The sequence below is a fragment of the Mustela putorius genome, unplaced genomic scaffold (assembly GCF_011764305.1).
Source record: "Mustela putorius furo isolate JIRA1106 unplaced genomic scaffold, ASM1176430v1.1 tig00000738_pilon_pilon_pilon, whole genome shotgun sequence".
Taxonomy (NCBI): domain Eukaryota; kingdom Metazoa; phylum Chordata; class Mammalia; order Carnivora; family Mustelidae; genus Mustela; species Mustela putorius.
Window position 1 is genome coordinate 3,630,104 of NW_025421463.1, and position 18,955 is coordinate 3,649,058.

Below are 18,955 nucleotides of genomic sequence, written 5' to 3' on the forward strand. Positions count from 1 at the left end.
CCATTATGTATATATCCACTCAGCTACAGAAAAACATCTTGATTGCCTCCAGATTTTGATATTTATGAATAAAGCTGTTCTAAGCCTTCACGTGCAGATTTTTGTGTAGACATAGGTTTTCAACTCATTTGGAAAAATAGCAAGGAGTTCAACTTCTGGTTCATACAGTAAGAATATGTTTAGTTTTAAAAGAAACTGTCATATTATCTCCCACATGGTTGTTCCATTTTGTACTTCCACCAACAACGAAAGAGCGTTACTGTTGCTCCACATCCTTGCCAGAATTTGGTTTGATTAGTGTGCTGAATTTTAGCCATTTTAATTGGTGTGTAGTGGTAGCTTGTTGTTTCAATTTGAAATTCCCTAATGGCAGGTGATGCTGAACATCTTTTCATATGCTTATTTGCCATCTGTATATCTTCTTTAGTGAGGTGTTTGTTCACATCTTTTGTCCATTTCTAATTGGGTCATTCTTATTGTTCAGTTGTGTGAGTTTTTTGTATATTTTAGAAATCAGTCCTTTACCAGATGTGTGTTTTCCAAATATTTTCTCCCAGTCTGTGGTTTGTCTTTTCATTCCCTTAACAGTACCTTTAAAGAGAAATTTTCCATTTCAGTGAAATCCAACTTACCAATGTTTTCTTTCACGGATGGTACTTTTTGGTGTTATTTTCTAAAAATTCATCACAGAAGTGAAGGTCATTAGATATTTTCCAAATGATCTTCTAGGAGTATATAGCTTAGCACTTCACATTTACGTCTTTGATGCATATTGAGTTAATTTTTGTGAAAAATCTGCCTTTAGGTTTTTTTTTTTTTTTTTTTTTTTTTTTTTTTTTGCATGTGCATGTCCAGTGTTCTAGGGCCATTCATTGGAAACACTATCATTTCTCCACTGAATTGTCTTCGTTTCCTTTTTAAAGATCAGTCCACTATATTTGTGTGGTCTGTTTGTCCATTCTTTTGTCAATACCAGTCTTGGTTACTGTAGCTTTACAGCAGTTCTTGAAGTTGGATAGAGGCAGTTTCCAAATTTGTTTTAGTTCTTCAACATTGTGTTGGCTACTCATGATCTTTTACTTCTCCATATAAAATTTAGGATCAATTTGCTGAAATCCACAAAATAACTTTCTAGAATTTTTAAAAAGATTTTATTTATTTATTTATTTATTTGACAGAGATAGCGAGAGAGGAAACACAAGCGGGGGGGGGGGGGGCACATGGGAGAGGGAGAAGCAGGTTTCCCACAGAGCAGAGAGCCCGATGTGGGGCTTGATCCCAGGACCCTGGGATCATGATCTGAACCAAAGTCAGATGCCCAACCAACTGACCCACCCAGGCACCCCAACTTGCTAGAATTTTTATTAGGATTATGTTGAATCTATAGATCAAACTGGAAGAACAGACATCTTGATAATATTGATTCTTCCTATCCTTGTATATAGAATCTCTCATTTAGAATTTCTTTCATCAGAGTTTTGTAGTTTTACCCAGTATAAATCTTGTATGTATTTTGTAAAATGTATACCTAAGTATTTCCTTTTCTTTGGTAAACAGTATTGTGTTTGTCTTTTAAAAAGATTTATTAGTGCCTTCTTAGCACAGTAGGCAGCGTGTCAGTCTCATAAAAAGATTTATTTATTTATTTGAAGAAAGGGGTGGGGCAGGGGGAGAGAATTCTTCAGCAGACCTCACAAACACACATCATCCAGCAGGGAGTCTGACACTGGGCTCAATCCCAAGACCTATGAGATCATGACCCGAGCCAAAACCAAGAATCAGACACCCAACTGACTGAGCCACGCAGGTGCCCCAGTGGTATTGTGTGTGTGTGGGGGGGGGTTAACATTTATTTATTTATTTGAGAGAGAGTGAGAGAGAGAGAGCAAGTGAGTGCAGGGAGGGACAGAGGGAGAGATAGGATCCTTAATGTGGACTCCCAGTTGAGCACAGAGCCTGATAAGGGCTCGCTCGATCCAGGACCCTGAGATCATGACCTAAGTAGAAATCAAGAGTCAACCATTCAACCAACTAAAGCCACCCAGGCACCCCCACAATGGGATTGTGTTTTACATTTCAAATTCCAATAATTTACCAATGGTATATAAGATAAAAACTGACTTGTATATTAATCTTGTATCCTGCAACTTTGCTACAATCACTTACTAATTTCAGGAGGGTTTGGTTTGGTTTGGTTTTGGTTTTCTGGTCATTTCTTTCAGATTTTCTACATAGATAATCATGTCATCTGGAAACAGAGTTTTATTTCTTCCTTCCCAATCTATATATAATTTATTTCTTTCTCTTATCTTACTGCATTATCCAGGGCTTGCAGTAGCAGCCCCGGTGGTGAGGGGACAGCCTTTCCTTCTTTCTGAGCTTGGCAGAAAAGCATCTAGTTGTTCATTGCTGAGTTTGATGTAGGTTTTTTGTTTTCTTTTCTTTTTTGAGAGGGGAGAGGGGAAGGAGAGGGAGAGAGAATCTCAAGCAGGCTCCATGCCCAGCATAGAGCCTGACGTGGGGCTCAGTCTTATAACCCCAAGATCATAACCTGAGTTGATATTAAGAATTGGATGCCTAACTGACTGAGCCACCCAGGCACCCCTAGCTATAGGTTTTTTGGTAGATGTTCTTTATCAAGTTGACAAATTCTCTCTAATCCTAGTTTACTGAGCTATTTTATCATGAATGAGTGTTGGATTTTGTCAAATGCTTTTTTCTGCATTTACTGACATAATCATACATTTTTTAGCCCACTAATATGATGGATTACATTAATTAATTTTTAAATATTAAATCAGCCTTCCAGGGCTCCTGGGTGGCTTAGAGGGTTAAGCCTCTGCCTTCAGCTCAGGTTATGATCTCAGGGTCCTGGGATTGAGCCCTGCATCGGGCTCTCTGCTCGGCAGGGAGCACTTCCTCCTCTCTCTGCCTGCCTCCTTGTGATCTCTTTCTCTCTCTGTCAAATAAATAAATAAAATCTTTTTAAAAAGTCAGACTTCCACACCTGGAATAAATTCTACTCAGTCATGTGTAGAATTCTTTTTTTCATATTGTTGAATTCATCTTGGTAATTTTTTTGAGGATCTTTGCATCCATGTTTATGAGAGATATTAATTTGTAGTCTCCTTGTAGTATCTATCTGGTTTTGATAGAAGGTTAATGCTGGTTGCATAGAATGATTTAAGAAGTATGCCATCTGTTTCTATTTCTGGAACAGAAAATATTGTTCTTCCTTAAATGTTTGGTACCATACACTAGTTAACCCATCTGGGCCTAGTGCTTTCTTTTCTGGAAGGCTATTAATTATAGACTCAATTTATTTAATAGATAAAGCCCTATTCAAATGTTCTATTTTTCTTTGTGAGTTTTGATAAATTGTATAGATTGGTGGACTATGCCTTTTGGTAGACTGTTTTGATAGATTGGTCCCTTTCATCTAGGTTAACATATTTGTGGGTATAGAGGGATTTGTAATATTCCTTATTATCCTTTTAATGTCTATGGGATCAGTAGTGATTGCTCCACAGTTTTTTTTTTTAGTTATTCTACTTTTTTGAGTACAGCTGACACACATTACATTCGTTTCAAGTGTATAACTTAGTGATTTGACAAGTTTATATACTACTCGATGTTGGCCAATATAGTTACCATCTGTCCCGTTACATCGTTAATACAATATCATTGACTGTTCCTTGTGCTCTGCTTTTTATTTTAATATTTTTAGATTTTTTTTTTTGAGCAGGAAAGAGAGAGCACAAGTGGGGAGGAGAGAGAGAAGCAGGCTCCCCACAATCAAGGACCTCAGTGCGGGGCTCCATCCCAGGACTCCAGGATCATGACCTGAGCTGAAGGCAGATGCCTAACTCACAGAGCCTCCCAGGCACCCCACACTTGTGCTCTGCTTTTTTTCTCCTGACTTACTCATTCTGTAACTGGAGACCCGTATTTCCTCTCCCCTTCCCCCATTTTGTCCACCCCCCTTTTCATTTCTGATATTAGAAATTTGTCTTCTTTTTTCTTAGTTAACCAAGCTAGAGGCTTACAATTTTATCAATTTTCTTCAAAGAACCAATTTTGGTTTTGTTTTTCTCTACTGACTCTTTTCAATTCTACTGATTTCTGTCTTAATTTCTTTTCTTCTGTTTACTTTGGATTTAAACTGGTTTTTCTCTAGTATCCTAAGGTAAAAGCTGAGGTTAGTGATATTAGATCTTGTACTACATCGCACAGTTTTGATAAGTTGTATTGAGCTTAATTTGGTTCAAATATATTTTGACTTTGGGGTGCCTGGATAGCTCAGTCAGTTAAGCAACTGGCTCTTGATTTCAGCTCAAGTCATGATCTCAGGGTTCTGGGATCAAGTCCCACATTGGGTTCCACACTCAGCAAGGAGTCTGCTTAAGGAGTCTCTCTCTCAAATAAAAAATCTTTAAAATTATATATATATATGTGTATATATATATGTATATACATATGTACATATATATGTAATTTTTTTCCTTTTTTAAGATCTCTTTGACCCATGTGTTATTTAGAATATGTTGTTTAACATTCAAATATTGGGGGATTTCCCCCCTATCTTTCTCTTCTTGACTTGTTTAATTTCATTTCAGTTTAAGAGTATACTTTGTATGATTTCTATACTTTTTTGATTTGTTGTGTTTTGTGTCCCAGAATGTGGTCTTGGTGAATGTTCCACGTGAGCTTGAGAAGAAGGCATATTCTGCTATTACTTGATGAGGTATTCTCTATCAATTAGATCTAGTCATTTGATAGTGCTTGTTTAGTTCAACTACATCCTGATTTTCTGCCTGCTGGATCTGTCAGTAATACAGGGGTGTTGAATTCTCCAACTGTATTAGTGGATTTATCTATTTCTCCTTATAGTTCTGTTTTTGTCTCATATATTTTGGTCCTCTGTTAGGTAATTTTGTATTAAGGATTGCTATATCTTCTTGGAGAATTAACCCTTTTACCATTATATAATGACCCTCCTTCTCACAGATAAATTTCTTTGCTCTGAAGTCAGCTTTGAAATTAGTATGGCTACCTGGCTTTCTTTTGGTTTGTGTTAGCAAAGTATATCTTACTCTATCCTTTTTTCTTTTTAAAAAAACTTGTGGTAAAATACACATAAAATTTACCATCTCAACCATTTTTAAGTGTACAGTTCAATGGTGTTAGGTATATTCACATTGTTGTGCAACTAAACCCCAAAACTTTTTCTATCCCTTTCCTCTTAATCTATCTGTGTCATTATACTTAGAGTGGGTTTCTTGTAGCCAATATATAGTTGGGTTTTGTTTTTTTAATCCACTCTTGACAGTCTCTGTCTTTTGATTTGTGTATTAAATCATTCAAAATGATTATTGATAGCATTGGATCAATATCTATTGTGTTTTTTACTGTCCTCCATCCATTGTCCGTGTTTTTTTTTAAATTTTTTTGCTTTCTATACTTTTTCTGCCTTTTTTTGGTTTTAATGACGCATTTTACGTGATTCCATTTTCTCTCTCTTGCAATGTCATTAATACGATTTTTTTCTAACATTTTAAAGTGGTTCCTCTAGAGTTTGCCATACCCATTTACTACTAATCCAAGTCCTCTTTCACGTAGCATTGTACTGCTTCACAGAGCAAATACCTCGGAACAGAGTATTTCCAACTCCTCCTTCTAACACTGTCATCATTCATTTCACTTATCCATAAGCTGTAACACTGAACACCTTTGAACAAACTGTTATGTCAGATCAGTTAAGAAGACTAAAGGATTTCATTTTACCTTCATTTATTCCTTCTCCAGCACTCTTCGCTTCTGTCTGTAGACCCAGATTTCTAATGTATATCATTTTCTCTCTAAAAGCTTCTTTAACATTTATTGCAAGGTAGCTCTGTTGGTGACAAATTCCCCAATTTTTCTTTGAGAAAGTATTTGTTTTTGAAGGATAATTTGACTGAATATAGAATTCTACATTATTTTTCTTTGAAGGCTTTAGATATTACACTGCACTCTACTGGTATGGTTTCTGAAGAGAAGTCTGATGTAATTCTTGTCCTTGTTCCTTTATAAGTAAGCTTTTCCCCTTCTGGCTTCGTTCAATATTTTCCTTTTGTCGTCAGGGTCCCCCCCCCCCCCGCCCCAGTTCAATATGATATACCCAGTTGTAGATTTTTTTTGTATTTATCCTTTTTAGTATCCTTTAAGATTCCTAGATTTGTGGTTTCTTTTCTGTCATTAATTTTGGAAAATTCTCGGTCATTATTTCTTTTGTTTCTTTCTTTTTTCTTCTTTACATGTATGCTAAACATTTTGTAATTGTCCCACAGTTCTTGGGTGTTTTGCTCCATATTTTTCATTCCTTTCTCTCTTTTCAGTTTTGCATATTACTAGTGATATATGTTCATACTCATTCTTTCCTTGGCCATGTCCAGTTCAGTGATGACCTCATCAAAGGTATGCTTCATTTGTTACAATGTTTTATTTTGTTTGTTTTGTTTCTAGCATTTCCTTTGATTGTTTCTTGGAGTTTCCATCTGTTCTTGAATGTTGTCTATTTCTTCCATTAAAGCTCAAAGCATACTAATCAGTTGTTTTAAATTCCCTCTCTGGTAATTGCAACATCTTTGCCATTTACGAGTCTGGTTCTGATGACAGCTCTGTCCAAGTTGTGGTTTTTTGTCTTTTGGTATGATTTGCAGTTTTATGCTGAAAACCAGACATGATATACTTTGTAAAAGAGATGGAAGAATATAGGCCTCAAGTGTGCAACTTTAGGTTTATCTGGTTTGGAGCTAGTCTGTGTTCACTGTTTACTATAACCACAGGTTGTCAGAGATGAATTTCCTCTGGTGTTCTTATTTTTTTTTTAAAGATTTTATTTATTTATTTGATGGAGAGAGATTACAAGTAGGCAAAGAGGCAGGCAGAGAGAGAGAGGAGGAAGCAGGCTCCCTACTGAGCAGAGAGCCCGATGTGGGACTCCATCCCAGGACCCTGAGACCATGACCTGAGCCGAAGGCAGCGGCTTAACCCACTGAGCCACCCAGGCGCCCTGGTGTTCTTATTTTTAACCTCCCCTGTTGTCTTTGTATTTCCCTAGAGACATCTTAAATAAGGTCTGAGATGTGCTGTGCTTTCATTTGCAATCTTGCTATTATGCAGATGCTCTACTGATGTGGTGGTAAGGTGTTGGGGGAAGGGAAGCATCCTATAGTCCTATGATTAGGTGTCAGTCTTTTAATGAGCCCATGGGCTTTTACCTCCATAAGTGCTTCTCAGTCACTGGGTTTCCCCCACCCCCTCAGTTAAGGCAGAAAGGCTAAAGTGCTGGCCTTGGGTGTTTCCCTTCTCTGGGTCAGTTAGGCTCTAGTTAAGAAGTTTCTCTTAAGGGTAGTCCATGTTAAGGAGAACATAATGCTCTGGGTGTATTTTTAATATAGCTAATTTTCTATTCTTCCTGCTGGAAGCACAAAAGGATTTTTCTTCACTCTTTACTGTGGGGGACTTGGCAGGACTCCTGGAGTCAACACTCACAAAAATGGCAGGCCCCTTGAAAAAAGTTTTTTTTAAAGATTTTATTTGTTTATTCGACAGACAAAGATCACAAGTAGGCAGAGAGGCAGGCAGAGAGAGGAGGAAGCAGGCTCCCTGCTGAGCAGAGAGCCTGATGCGGGGCTTGATTCCAGGATCCTGGGATCATGACCTGAGCCAAAAGCAGAGGCTTTAACCCACTGAGCCACCCAGATGCCCCTCAAGTGGAAATATTTCTGAAATAGTCCCAAACTGAGGTGCATCAATGCCCAAACAGAGGTATGAGGATCAAGGAAATTAAGACCATCTGAGCAAGCTAAGAGAGAGCCCGACAACCTCCCCAGGGAGACCATACAGAGGGTGGAGTCCTCATCTGCTACCGTCTAGAGTTCATGGGTGGGTGGGGTCCAGCACAGGGAGGACACTTGCAAAACACAGTAAAACTCTCTCTCTCTGGAGCAGTCTGTGTAGCCTCCGATCTGGCGTAAAGCTGCCTCAGTAGATCCTTGACCTGAACTGATCCTTAGGAAGCCGAGAGCACAATATCGGGCAGCACAGTGAACAAGCAGTCAGCCCACAGCTCTCGCAACAATTTATCGCGGCCCTCCTCTCTGTGGAGAGTCAGAGGGCAGGCTTCTCTGGTTTAGGCAAGTACTCCATCCAGGGGATTCAGAGACATCAACACTAAAAAGATGCATCTGTCTCAGAACCAGACAATGAACCATTGAAGCAAGACAAGTGCAGAGCCCAGCCAGGAAACTAAGAGTCCAGGCATGTCCAAGCTACCCACTGTGGTCCCGCAGGACCAGCAACAGGCAGTGCGTATCACAGACACTCTCAGGAACAGAGAGACCAAGGGCACGGCAGAGGTGTTGCGACAGCAAGCAGACTTTAATCAAGGATGTAAAGCCAGGGTGACTCCCGCCTCTTCGGTTACATTAGCTTCTTTTTTCTCCTCAGGACATAGGCAGGAGGAAGAAGGCCTGTTTTCTAACGAGAATCTAGAAATCAGTGTCCATCCCCAAGCTGTATTACGTGGACTGGTTCAGATCTCTCTCTCCAGTTGGTTTGCAATCCGTTTTCAAGCTTTTTCCTTCCTTGAGAAAAGTCTTCTCACATTCACCTATGTCTTGAGTCACCCTGGAATTAAGCTGCCTCTACACTAGCTGTTTCCTGTCTGGAAGATTCTACCGCAAGTATCTGCATGGCTAGCTCCCTCACCTCCTTCATCCTTCCAGTCTTCACTCAGACATTACCTACTTGACAAGGCGCCGCTGAAATCTGCTCCCTCTGCCACCCCCTGGCATTCCCGATCTCCCACACCTCGCTCTGTACTTTTCTGTAACTCTTACCAACTTCTCTGTCTTTGCTTCTCCTGCAGTTTGAGTAGGAGATGCCCAGTTATATCACATAACTAATGTAGTGACTGCATCTCAGTATCACTACAGTGGATGCTCCACAAGAGCAGGGACTTCTGTCTGGTCACTGATATCCCAAGTGCTCAAAGATGGAACACAAAAGGCAATTCAATAAAAGAGTGTGTGCCAGTGAGAAGCAAAGCCTAGCTCAGATCCCACCCTGTCACTCGCTAGCCAGCCGTGTGCTTCAGGCAGTTTGCTTCCCTCTCTGCTCCGTTTCTCAAACTGTGAGACTGGAGACCAAGTACTCACCCTGCTAGGTTATGCCTGGAAAGTGCCTAGCAGCGTGCTTGCTTAGTTCAGAGATGGGCCAGCCCTCTGACATAATTACTGCCTGTCTCAAACTCTTCACCTCCAGTCTGTTCTACATACTCTTCACTCAGGGGCATCACTAAGGCCATTGACGCAGGCCTGTGATGAGGGCAAGGGGCCAAGGAAAAAAACCAAAGATTTCAGGGTTCCCTTTTTCCTGCACCAGCTTAGCTGACCTGAGGGCAGCTAGCCTTGGGCTCCCCAACCCCCACGCCCCAGTTATAAGGCAGAAGAGGATCTAGAACAAATCTTCTGGCCCTGTGAGAAATCTGAGCCCTCTCTGACCTACTAGACCATACTGGATGCCCTCCGACCACCAGGGATTGTAAGCCCACAACCAGGAAGGGACTCTGAGCTTACCAGGACCTCACAGATGTGCGGAGAGGATTGAGGTACCACATGCAAGGAAACACCTCCTACTGCCTGGCACCTGTGGGATGAAAAGAGGATGATGCTAGGAGGTGGGCTCCTCAGTCAGGGGTTAGGGTCACAGGCTCTGGAGTTCATGTTCAGCCTGAGTTCATGTTCTGTGTCCACCACTCCACAGGTGTGGCTTCTTTGGTTTCCGGAGGTCGCCAAGCTTTAGTGTGCTTAGCTGTAAAATGAGGAAATGAACAGTCCTCACCTCACTGAATTACTGTGGGGATGAAGTGAGACATGCTTATGAAGTGCCTTAGCATGCTGCCAGACACTCACCTTTAGTAATGATCATTAATTCACTTCCAAAGACCTTTGACACCAGGTAAGTTCTATGGGACCACCTTGCCAGCAGTGGCTTTGGCCAGTAGGAACCATATAAACCATGGCTGTGAGGTAGGAAGAGGTGAAACATAACCATGCCTTCAGGACTGTTCAACTCAAGCAGACAGAGAAGGGACAGCTTTCTCTAAAATCTGAAATCCTAATCCTCTCTAACAGCCTGCCAAACAAAACTCATCCTGCAAATTATACTCTTCAACTGGTGGCCAGGACTTAATGGTGTATATATGTGATGTGTGTGTACATGATGAATCAAGAAACACAATTTTTCACATCCTTATTCCTTCAACAGATGTTTACTGGACACCCACTCTGTGCAGCACCTTCTGCTAAGTGTCCCTGCAATGTGACACAGGCTCTGTTCTCAAGGAGCTCACAGGTCATGGAGGAGATGGGCACACAAGCAATCCCAACAGGTTTGGCACAGGTTTTCACCAGGAACAACGCAAGCTCAGAAGAAGGGTAATTATTCTGGAAGGGGAGTACTCAAAAGAAAGAACTTTTCACCCTATTTTTTTGAGAGATTCCACCCAGCATTAGGGAACCCATTGAGGAAGGCCAGGGACCTAGTTTTATCACTGTATTAATCATATCTTTTATTTTCTGTAGTCTGATTCTTGGACATCTGGGGACTTGCTACCCCTAAAGGGGCTGCCCCTCTCAAGGTTAGCCAGTTTCGAAAGACGGTAAACAAGCTGCCAGAAAACGTGCCTTTCAAAAGGAAGCAAACCATTCTGGAGCCATTCCCCCAACCACCTCTTTTATGAGGCTCTACCTGCTCTAATCATCCCTGGGCCTGGTACTGGACAAACAGGGACAGCCTCTCTGCCCCTGAGCCCACTGAAATTACTCAAACTGTGCAATCCTAAACCTGCTTACCCTGCCTCGCCTATTCCTTCCCATGGGAACCACAGTAAAGACTCTGGTACAGTTTCCCCTCACCCCTGGTGCTTTCCTTAGTGGCGCCCGTGGCGTGGCATGCCACTGCCTTTGCATCTATAAGTGTAACAGATTATCTTCTCAACAGCAGCTGTCTCCTGATCCATTGGCCTTATCATACCTAAATAATAAAATCTATACTAAAACAATAACCAGAAATTCTTTTCCCTGAATCCTACAGAAGAGTGGCAGAATGAGACGAACAATTACCTGACAACTGGTTCTCTTTTTGCTCTAAAGCACTGATCAGTAAGTTCTTAGAAGACAGGGACTATATTTTAAACAACTTTGTCCCCTCTCTACAGCACTAGGAGTAATGGCCCAATAAATGTCCTCAGAGAACTCACAGTTCAGGGCAGAGACAGACATATAAACCAGCAATGACAATTTACTCTGTAAGTGCTCTCTAATGGAGTCATGCACAAACCAGAGTGGGACAGAAGAAGAAATAACATCTGAATTTGGTTGGGAAGTTCAGTAATTTTTCATAGAGCCTTTGAGTTGGGACTGAGCAGATGAACAGAACTTCGCCAGGCAGCCAAAATTATCATAGTATCGCAGCGGGGAGAGGCGTAGGTCGAAAGCATTCTAAACGCGTACATGGTGAAAGAGGAGGAGCAAGGCACGTTCTGGTAACTTCTCACCAAACTCAGGAGACGACTATTACCTCTCTCGGAGATGGAGGATGAAAGTGTCCCTGCTTTTTCTCACAACGCAAAAATCTAGCCCCAGTGGCTTTGGGGCTAGAGATTTGTCAAATGACTATTTAGACCTTAAAAAGAATTTAACAACTGTGTTCAATATTAGTAGCTACTTATTAATACTCAGTTCAATTAAAAACCTGTTTTATTTTTAATAATAAATGCTCATTACTAAATGTTATACAAAATTTTTAAACATTAGCTACTAAATGCATAGCTAATCAAATGGCTGGTCGAATCTCTAGATCCTCTCCCTTAGACTGAATCCCTTCTTCTTGAGTCATTTAAGAATCTTCAAAAAGTTTATCCTCCAGCAGTCCATGGTCGAGTGTGCCACACTATCTCCCTCTCCTAAAGGCACTCCACGTAAAGGTTGGGATGGATGCCACATGTTTTACTTTTTACCAGATGGCTAGGGCACCTGTGCAGTATGAATTTGAATTGGGTCTTTACATCCTATACATAGTCACATATACATGATTTCAAGCAAGCAGCCAGGCAGTGGGTAAGAAAAGCCAAGTCAGCATAAAGGCAAAGGCTCTCTATTATAATCTTCTGTGGAAACCCAAATCCTGAGATTAGGATAACAGCTGCTCAAGAAGTAGAAGGGATGGGGGTGCTGGAGAATCTGAGAGGTTGGGAAAGAACTGGAGCCTCTCCAGGAGAGGCACTGGAGTCCTGCTCCCCAGGGCTGAGGGGTGACATGGTACATGGAATTGGACCTCTGACACCCAGCTGCCAGGCCCCACCCAAGATTCCAGGGACATGAGGGAACAAACGAGCTATCAGACTTCATGGGACCAGGACTGGGAAGTAGCTCTTTCAGAAGTAATCTGATGTCTGGAAGGGGCTTCCTGGAGTCTTGATGCCACACGAGATCTGGATACTTTTGCATAATCTCAGGAGTTTGGGGGAATCTACCAGCAAGGCAGATGGTGGGGGGGATCTTGATAACAGAACTAAATTAAGGGATAACAAAGACATGCAATATTTCCTGCATATGTTAATCTATGGACTGGAAAATCCCACCCACTCTACATTTTCCTCTTGATTCCACAGGACAGTCAAGCCAGAAGGCTCTGCAGCAGCAGGCTGACAAGCATCCACTCATCCAGGAAAAAGACTATTTAGGGGGCCCCTGGGTGGCTCAGTGGTTAAGCGGTTGCCTTCGGTTTGCATCATGATCCCAAGGTCCTGAGATCGAGCACTGCTTCAGGCTCCCTCCTTGGTGGGAAGCCTGCTTTCCGTTTCCTACCTCCCCTGCTTCTGTTCCTGTTCTCACTGTGTCTCTCTGCCAATTAAATAAATAAAATCTTTTTTAAAAAAGAGAATATTTAGATGCTTATTTTGTGGGTCCACTAGCAGATAGTGCAGAGATAAAAGGCCTTCTTCCTTTCCCTTTATATTTCTAATAGGAAATGAGGAGACAAAGTATAGATAGCAAGAGCAGTTTCTGTATTGCAGCTGGGGAAGAGACAGGAAGAAGATAGAATCCACAGCTCAGGGAGTGAGTCAGGAAGGAAGCATCCAAAATGTCAGTGGAGGGGTGTCTGGGTGGTTCAGTCCATTAAGCGTCTGCCTTGGGCTCAGGTCATGATCTCAGGATCCTGTGATCAGCCCTAGGAGCCCTATGTTAGGCTCCTTGCTCAGCGGCGCGTCTGTTTTTCCCTCTCTGTCCCCTCCCAACTTGTACACACACACTCTCTCTCAAATAAATAAAAAAAAAACTTTTAAAAAATTGTCAGTAGGGAGCTGACTGACCCAGCGTTAGTGCTTTCAGCACATAAGAGGTCTAGCTGAACTCTCACTGGACTTGTGATAGGCGGCACAAAATCAGTATCCTGTGGATACACAGGACCCAAAGCTCTTTTAATAGGATGTGCTTTTTTTTTTTTTTTTTAAGATTTTATTTATTTATTTGACAGAGAGAGAGATCACAAGCAGGCAGAGAGGCAGGCAGAGAGAGAGAGGGAAGCAGGCTCCTCGCGGAGCAGAGAGCCTGGGATGTGCTTTCTATAGAAAGACTCTGAGTCTTCGGGGGAACAGCTGCACCAGGTAGTAGGAGCTAAGAGTAGTAGGTCTGTCACATAGCCCCAAATGGATCCAAACTGTGGCTCTCCTTGGTCCCATCTCTATACAACCACAACCGTTGGTTGTATTCGGGCAGCCTGGTGAAACAGGTGAACGGGTTCCCTTCGCAGGGGAGAACATTACAGAATTCCACCTCCAGGAGACTTGGACTTCCGAATCCTTCTAGGTCACTGGACCTCACTTCAAATTCACCTGGTACAGGGGCCCCTGGGTGACTCAGTTAGGCATCTGACTCTTGGTTTTGGCTCAGGTCATAATCTCAGGGTTATGAGATCAAGCCCCTCCCCACCCCATGCCAAGTTAGACTCTGCACTCTGCGAGAAGCCTGCTTGAGGATTCTTCCCCTCGGCCCCTCCTCCCACTCACACATGCTCTCTCTCTCAAATCAATCCATCTTTAAAAAAAAAAAACAAAAACCTAGAATGAAGAGCAGAAGACAAACTCTAGTTGCTATTCTTTCAGAATTCTAAGCCCAGAGTATGTCTGCCAGACATTAGTTATTTAGAGAACTATCCCGGCATAAAAGAGGTCTCACCCCTTGACCCTATTCCCAACTTACCATCACATTCCAGCAGAAACTGAAAAGCTGAATGAGGGAAACCCTATTCCTGCTCTGGTTTGTAGAATCTCTCCCTCTTCATCTTGTCCCTTCTGCCCATGTAGAGAGGTTTAGAAGTGAGAAAAGAAGAAACTCCTGAAAGAAAAAAAAAAAAATCCTATCACTTTCCTCAAAAAGATTTTAAGAGAAAGAGATCTGGAACCTGTGACCCACATTTAAGATCCATATGATCTAAGTTATCTATGTGGAACCTTTAGAAAAGGGTTCTACCTACGGTTTCCCTTTGTACTTCTTCCCTTCATGACAGTTGTCTGAGCATACGGTCAACCCCTCGTGCTACTGACACGCCAGCTTCGAGCCCCGTGACTCTATGCCAGTAATTTCAGAGAGGAATCTGGAGCTACTTTCAATATCAACATTTGCCTTCTTCAAGAAGGTCCCCTGCTGTCTACAAACTGGACAGGAAACTCTTTTTCTTGGAAGGGAAAGAATGGTCCGTGACTTGTCTCATTGCTGGAAAGAGTTTCAAGGGCTAGCATATTCCAGAGACTTACAGGACTTTAATTCTAATATCCCCTCATTCCAGAAAGTGTTTCTCAATCTTTGTTCCACTGAGTAATAGTTTTTCCAAAATGTTTAGTGAATAAAATAGTCTAAGGTCAAATTATTTTGAAAAAATGTGTATAGGGGCGCCTGGGTGGCTCAGTGGGTTAAGCCTCCGCCTTTGCCTCAGCTCATGATCTCAGGGTCCTGGGATCGAGCCCCACATCGGGCTCTGCTGTCAGGGAGCCTGCTTCCCCCTCTCTCTCTACCTGCCACTCTGCCTACTTGTGATCTCTCTCTCTGTCAAATAAATAAAATCTTTTAAAAAAATTTTTTAAAAATATGTCTATTTTGAAATTCTCTCCCCCTAGGGGATTTATGTTCATTAGTATATTCAGGTGCTGAGAAATCATAAAGTAAAGAAATCTATTCACCGGGCTTTTTCAAATATATATGACTCCATAAACCCCCTTTTCACTTAAGACCCATTAACACCTACCACTTCCTTAGGAAAGACTATCCTTGGCAACATAGGAGCATCTGGTTTCCTGATTGTTAAAATGAAGATCAATCAGTAACTCTAACCTCTTTTAAGGAAATAATCCAAGATTTTTTTTTAAAAGCTCTCTATAAGAGAAGTTAATTACAATGTTGTTTATAACAGCAAAAACCTGGAAACAACTAAAATATCTTAAAAAAGTATCAAGAAAATATGTAATGGTGCAACCCTGTCAGAATATCATGTAACCACTAACAATATTATGAAGAATTCTTAAAAGCCTATGAAACTCATTAAACTATACATTAAGGAGTTCCTGGGTGGCTCAGTCATTAAGCAGCTGACTTCGGCTCAGGTCCTGGCGTCAAGCCCCGTGCAGGGCTCCCAGGAGTCTGCTTCTCCCTCTCCCTCTGCCTGCTGCTCCCCCTACTGTTCTATCAAATAAATAAATAAAATCTTTTTTAAAAGTACATTAAATATATACAATTTTTAATGTATCAATTATACCTCAAAGCCATTTAAAAAACCCTATGAAAATATAAAGTATCAGGTGAAACTGTATGTACAACATGTTTTCAGCTACATACAAAATATACATAGAAAAAATATATGATTTAAATGTCTTCTGGTTCTGGTAATATTGTGCACTACAGTTCCTGAAACCCTTCTCCTATATATCTAAAAACACTTGACATAATATTTTTAAGACACCATTTTTAGGTGGCTTGATGACCTGAAAGCAAGCAAGAAAAGGCCAATTAAATCAGGGAGTTGGTCAAAGTAGGGGGAGAGTGAGCTCTTAAGAGGCTGAAAACCTTGGAATAGTCTAGAATGAGTTCTCAGCAGGGAAGGCATTGACCCCCAGGGGGCAATTATGACATAAGTGGGGACATTTCTGGCTATCACAGTTAGAGGCACAGTTGGTATTTGCTAGGTGAGGGGTCAAGCATACTAGACATCCTGAAAAGTACAGGGCGGTTCCTCACAACAAACAAATGAGTCTCTGGCCATTGATACAGGTGAAACATGGGCTTGTAATCATTTAAGCCTAGATCCTAACCCTGTTTCACACGATTTTAATACATACAGAACTTTTCAGGAATTCAACCACTATGTAAATCAAGGAAAAACTAAATCTTTTATTTGGAAATTTGTCAAGAATTGGTTATTTTGAAGATGGGATTGGGAGGGAAGACAAACCATAAGTGACTCTTAATCTCACAAAACAAACTGAGGGTTGCTGGGGGGAGGGGGGTGGGGAGAAGGGGGGTGGGGTTATGGACATTGGGGAGGGTATATGCTTTGGTGAGTGCTGTGAAGTGTGTAAACCTGGCGATTCACAGACCTGTACCCCTGGGGATAAAAATATATGTTTATAAAAAATAAAAAATTAGGGGCGCCTGGGTGGCTCAGTGGATTAAGCCGCTGCCTTCGGCTCAGGTCATGATCTCAGGGTCCTGGGATCGAGCCCCGCATCGGGCTCTTTGCTCAGCGGGAGCCTGCTTCTCTCTCTCTCTCTCTGCCTGACTCTCCGCCTACTTGTGATCTCTCTCTCTGTCAAATAAATAAATAAATAAAATCTTTAAAAAAATAAAATAAAATAAAATAAAATTAAAAATTAAAAATTAAAAAAAAAAACAAAAAACAATTGGTTATTTTGGAAAATGACATTGCCAGTGGCATCGCCAGCATGGTATTCAAGTCACAACTGCAACATACAAGGATCAGTTGGTGTCCCCAGAATTTACAAATTTGGTGAATCTATATCCCGGGTTGAGCACCTGATTACTTTGTGGTCTTCTAGTATGGCGGGATTTGAGCATTTATATATTAAATACTTAAAATTTTACTACAAACTAGTTTTCTATTATTTCTCTATATCACATTTATGGTATTATATATGGATTTTGGTTGAAATGGTGTGGAATCACACACAGTGTCTACAAATTTCACTCCAGTGATATAAAGGAGACATTACCAACTATTTGTTATGTGGGCATTCAGTCTGATGGGATTGAAAATCACTGTAGTATATAACCCCTACAACTTGCCTTTCTCATTTAACATTAAGACAGAAATTTTTAAGCGTGTAGCTTAGATATATCATAGTTTATGTAAATATTTACTAGGAGTTTCTAATTCTGTGATGTTAGATACAATGTAATAACATCTGCCTACACACATCTTTGCACACATTACAAACATTTCTCAGGAACAGATACTAAGAAGTGAAACTACTAAATCGAGAGGTACCTTTTAACTTTTAAAAGGTACTGCCAAATTTCCTTCTAAAAATTCATACCACTACACTCTCACTAGTTTTATATCAAATAACCTTTCCCCCACATGTGTTCCTTCTCAACACTTAAGTTTTTCAATCTTTTCAATATTTGTAAATCTTTGTAGATAAAGTTCTCATGCTATGTTGCATTTTCCTAACACTAATCAAGTTGAATAAACATCTTTTCAAATGTTTCTGAGCCACTCTATTGCCTCAGTTAATTGGGAATTTACATCTTTTGTCCATTTTTTCTTTTTGATTGACTTGTCATCAAAAAGTTCTGAGTGCAGGGGTGCCTGGGTGGCTCAGTGGGTTAAAGCCTCTGCCTTCGGCTCAGGTCATGATCCCAGGGTCCTGGGATCGAGCCTCGCATCGGGCTCTCTGCTCAGCAGCGAGCCTGCTTCCTCCTCTCTCTCTGCCTGCCTCTCTGCCTACTTGTGATCTCTGTCTGTTAAATAAATAAATAACTAAAATCTTAAAAAAAAAAATATTCTGAGTGCAGAGTCTGACTTGTTGTGGGGTGGGGGGGCTTGATCTCATAACTCTGAGATCATGACCTGAGCCGAAACCAAGAGTCAAATGCTTAACTGAGCCACCCAGGGGCCCTCGTACCAGGTGGATTTGAAGTGAGGTCCATTTCTTCATATATTCTGACTATAAATTATTTGTTTAACACACATGTTGGAGATTAACTTTCTCCTATTCTATTTCCTAGCTTTTAATTTTGGTCATATGGAAATCCCAAATTTTGATATCATCAATCTTATCACTGCTTTCCTCTATTGTTTCATTGTTTTTTATCTTTTTTTTAAAAAAGATTTTATTTATTTATATGAAAGAGAGATCACAAGTAGGCAGAGAGGCAGGCGGGGAAGGGGGAAGAAGGCTCCCTGCTGAGCAGAGAGCCTGATGTGGGGCTCGATCCCAGGACACTGAGACCATGACCTGAGCCGAAGGCAGAGACTTAACCCACTGAGCCACCCAGGTGGTCCCATTGTTTTTGATCTTAAAGAAGGTTTTTCCTGGGACACCTGGGTGGCCCAGTGGGTCAAGCAGCTGCCTTCGGCTCAGGTCATGATCCCAGCGTCCTGGGATCGAGTCCCACATCGGGCTCCTTGCTCGTCAGGGAGCCTGCTTCTCCCTCTGCCTGCCATTCTGTCTGCCTGTGCTCGCTCTCTCTCTCTCTGATAAATAAATAAAATCTTTTAAAAAAAATAAAAAGAAGGTTTTTCCTACATCCAGATATCATTTTCAATGGCCACATAATATTGCACTATATGGATGTACCATGATTTATGAAATTCTCACTATTGGAAATTT

The 18,955-nt window shown here is 41.2% G+C and overlaps 1 long non-coding RNA gene across 1 annotated transcript; it reads left to right on the forward strand.

Moving 5' to 3' along the window:
• The first annotated feature begins 8,999 nt into the window (after positions 1 to 8,999).
• Positions 9,000 to 12,868, forward strand: LOC106003651. Its single transcript, XR_001176262.2, has 3 exons — positions 9,000 to 10,005; positions 10,315 to 10,484; positions 12,722 to 12,868. It is a non-coding gene; the product is annotated as an uncharacterized LOC106003651 (long non-coding RNA).
• Positions 12,869 to 18,955: the final 6,087 nt, after the last annotated feature.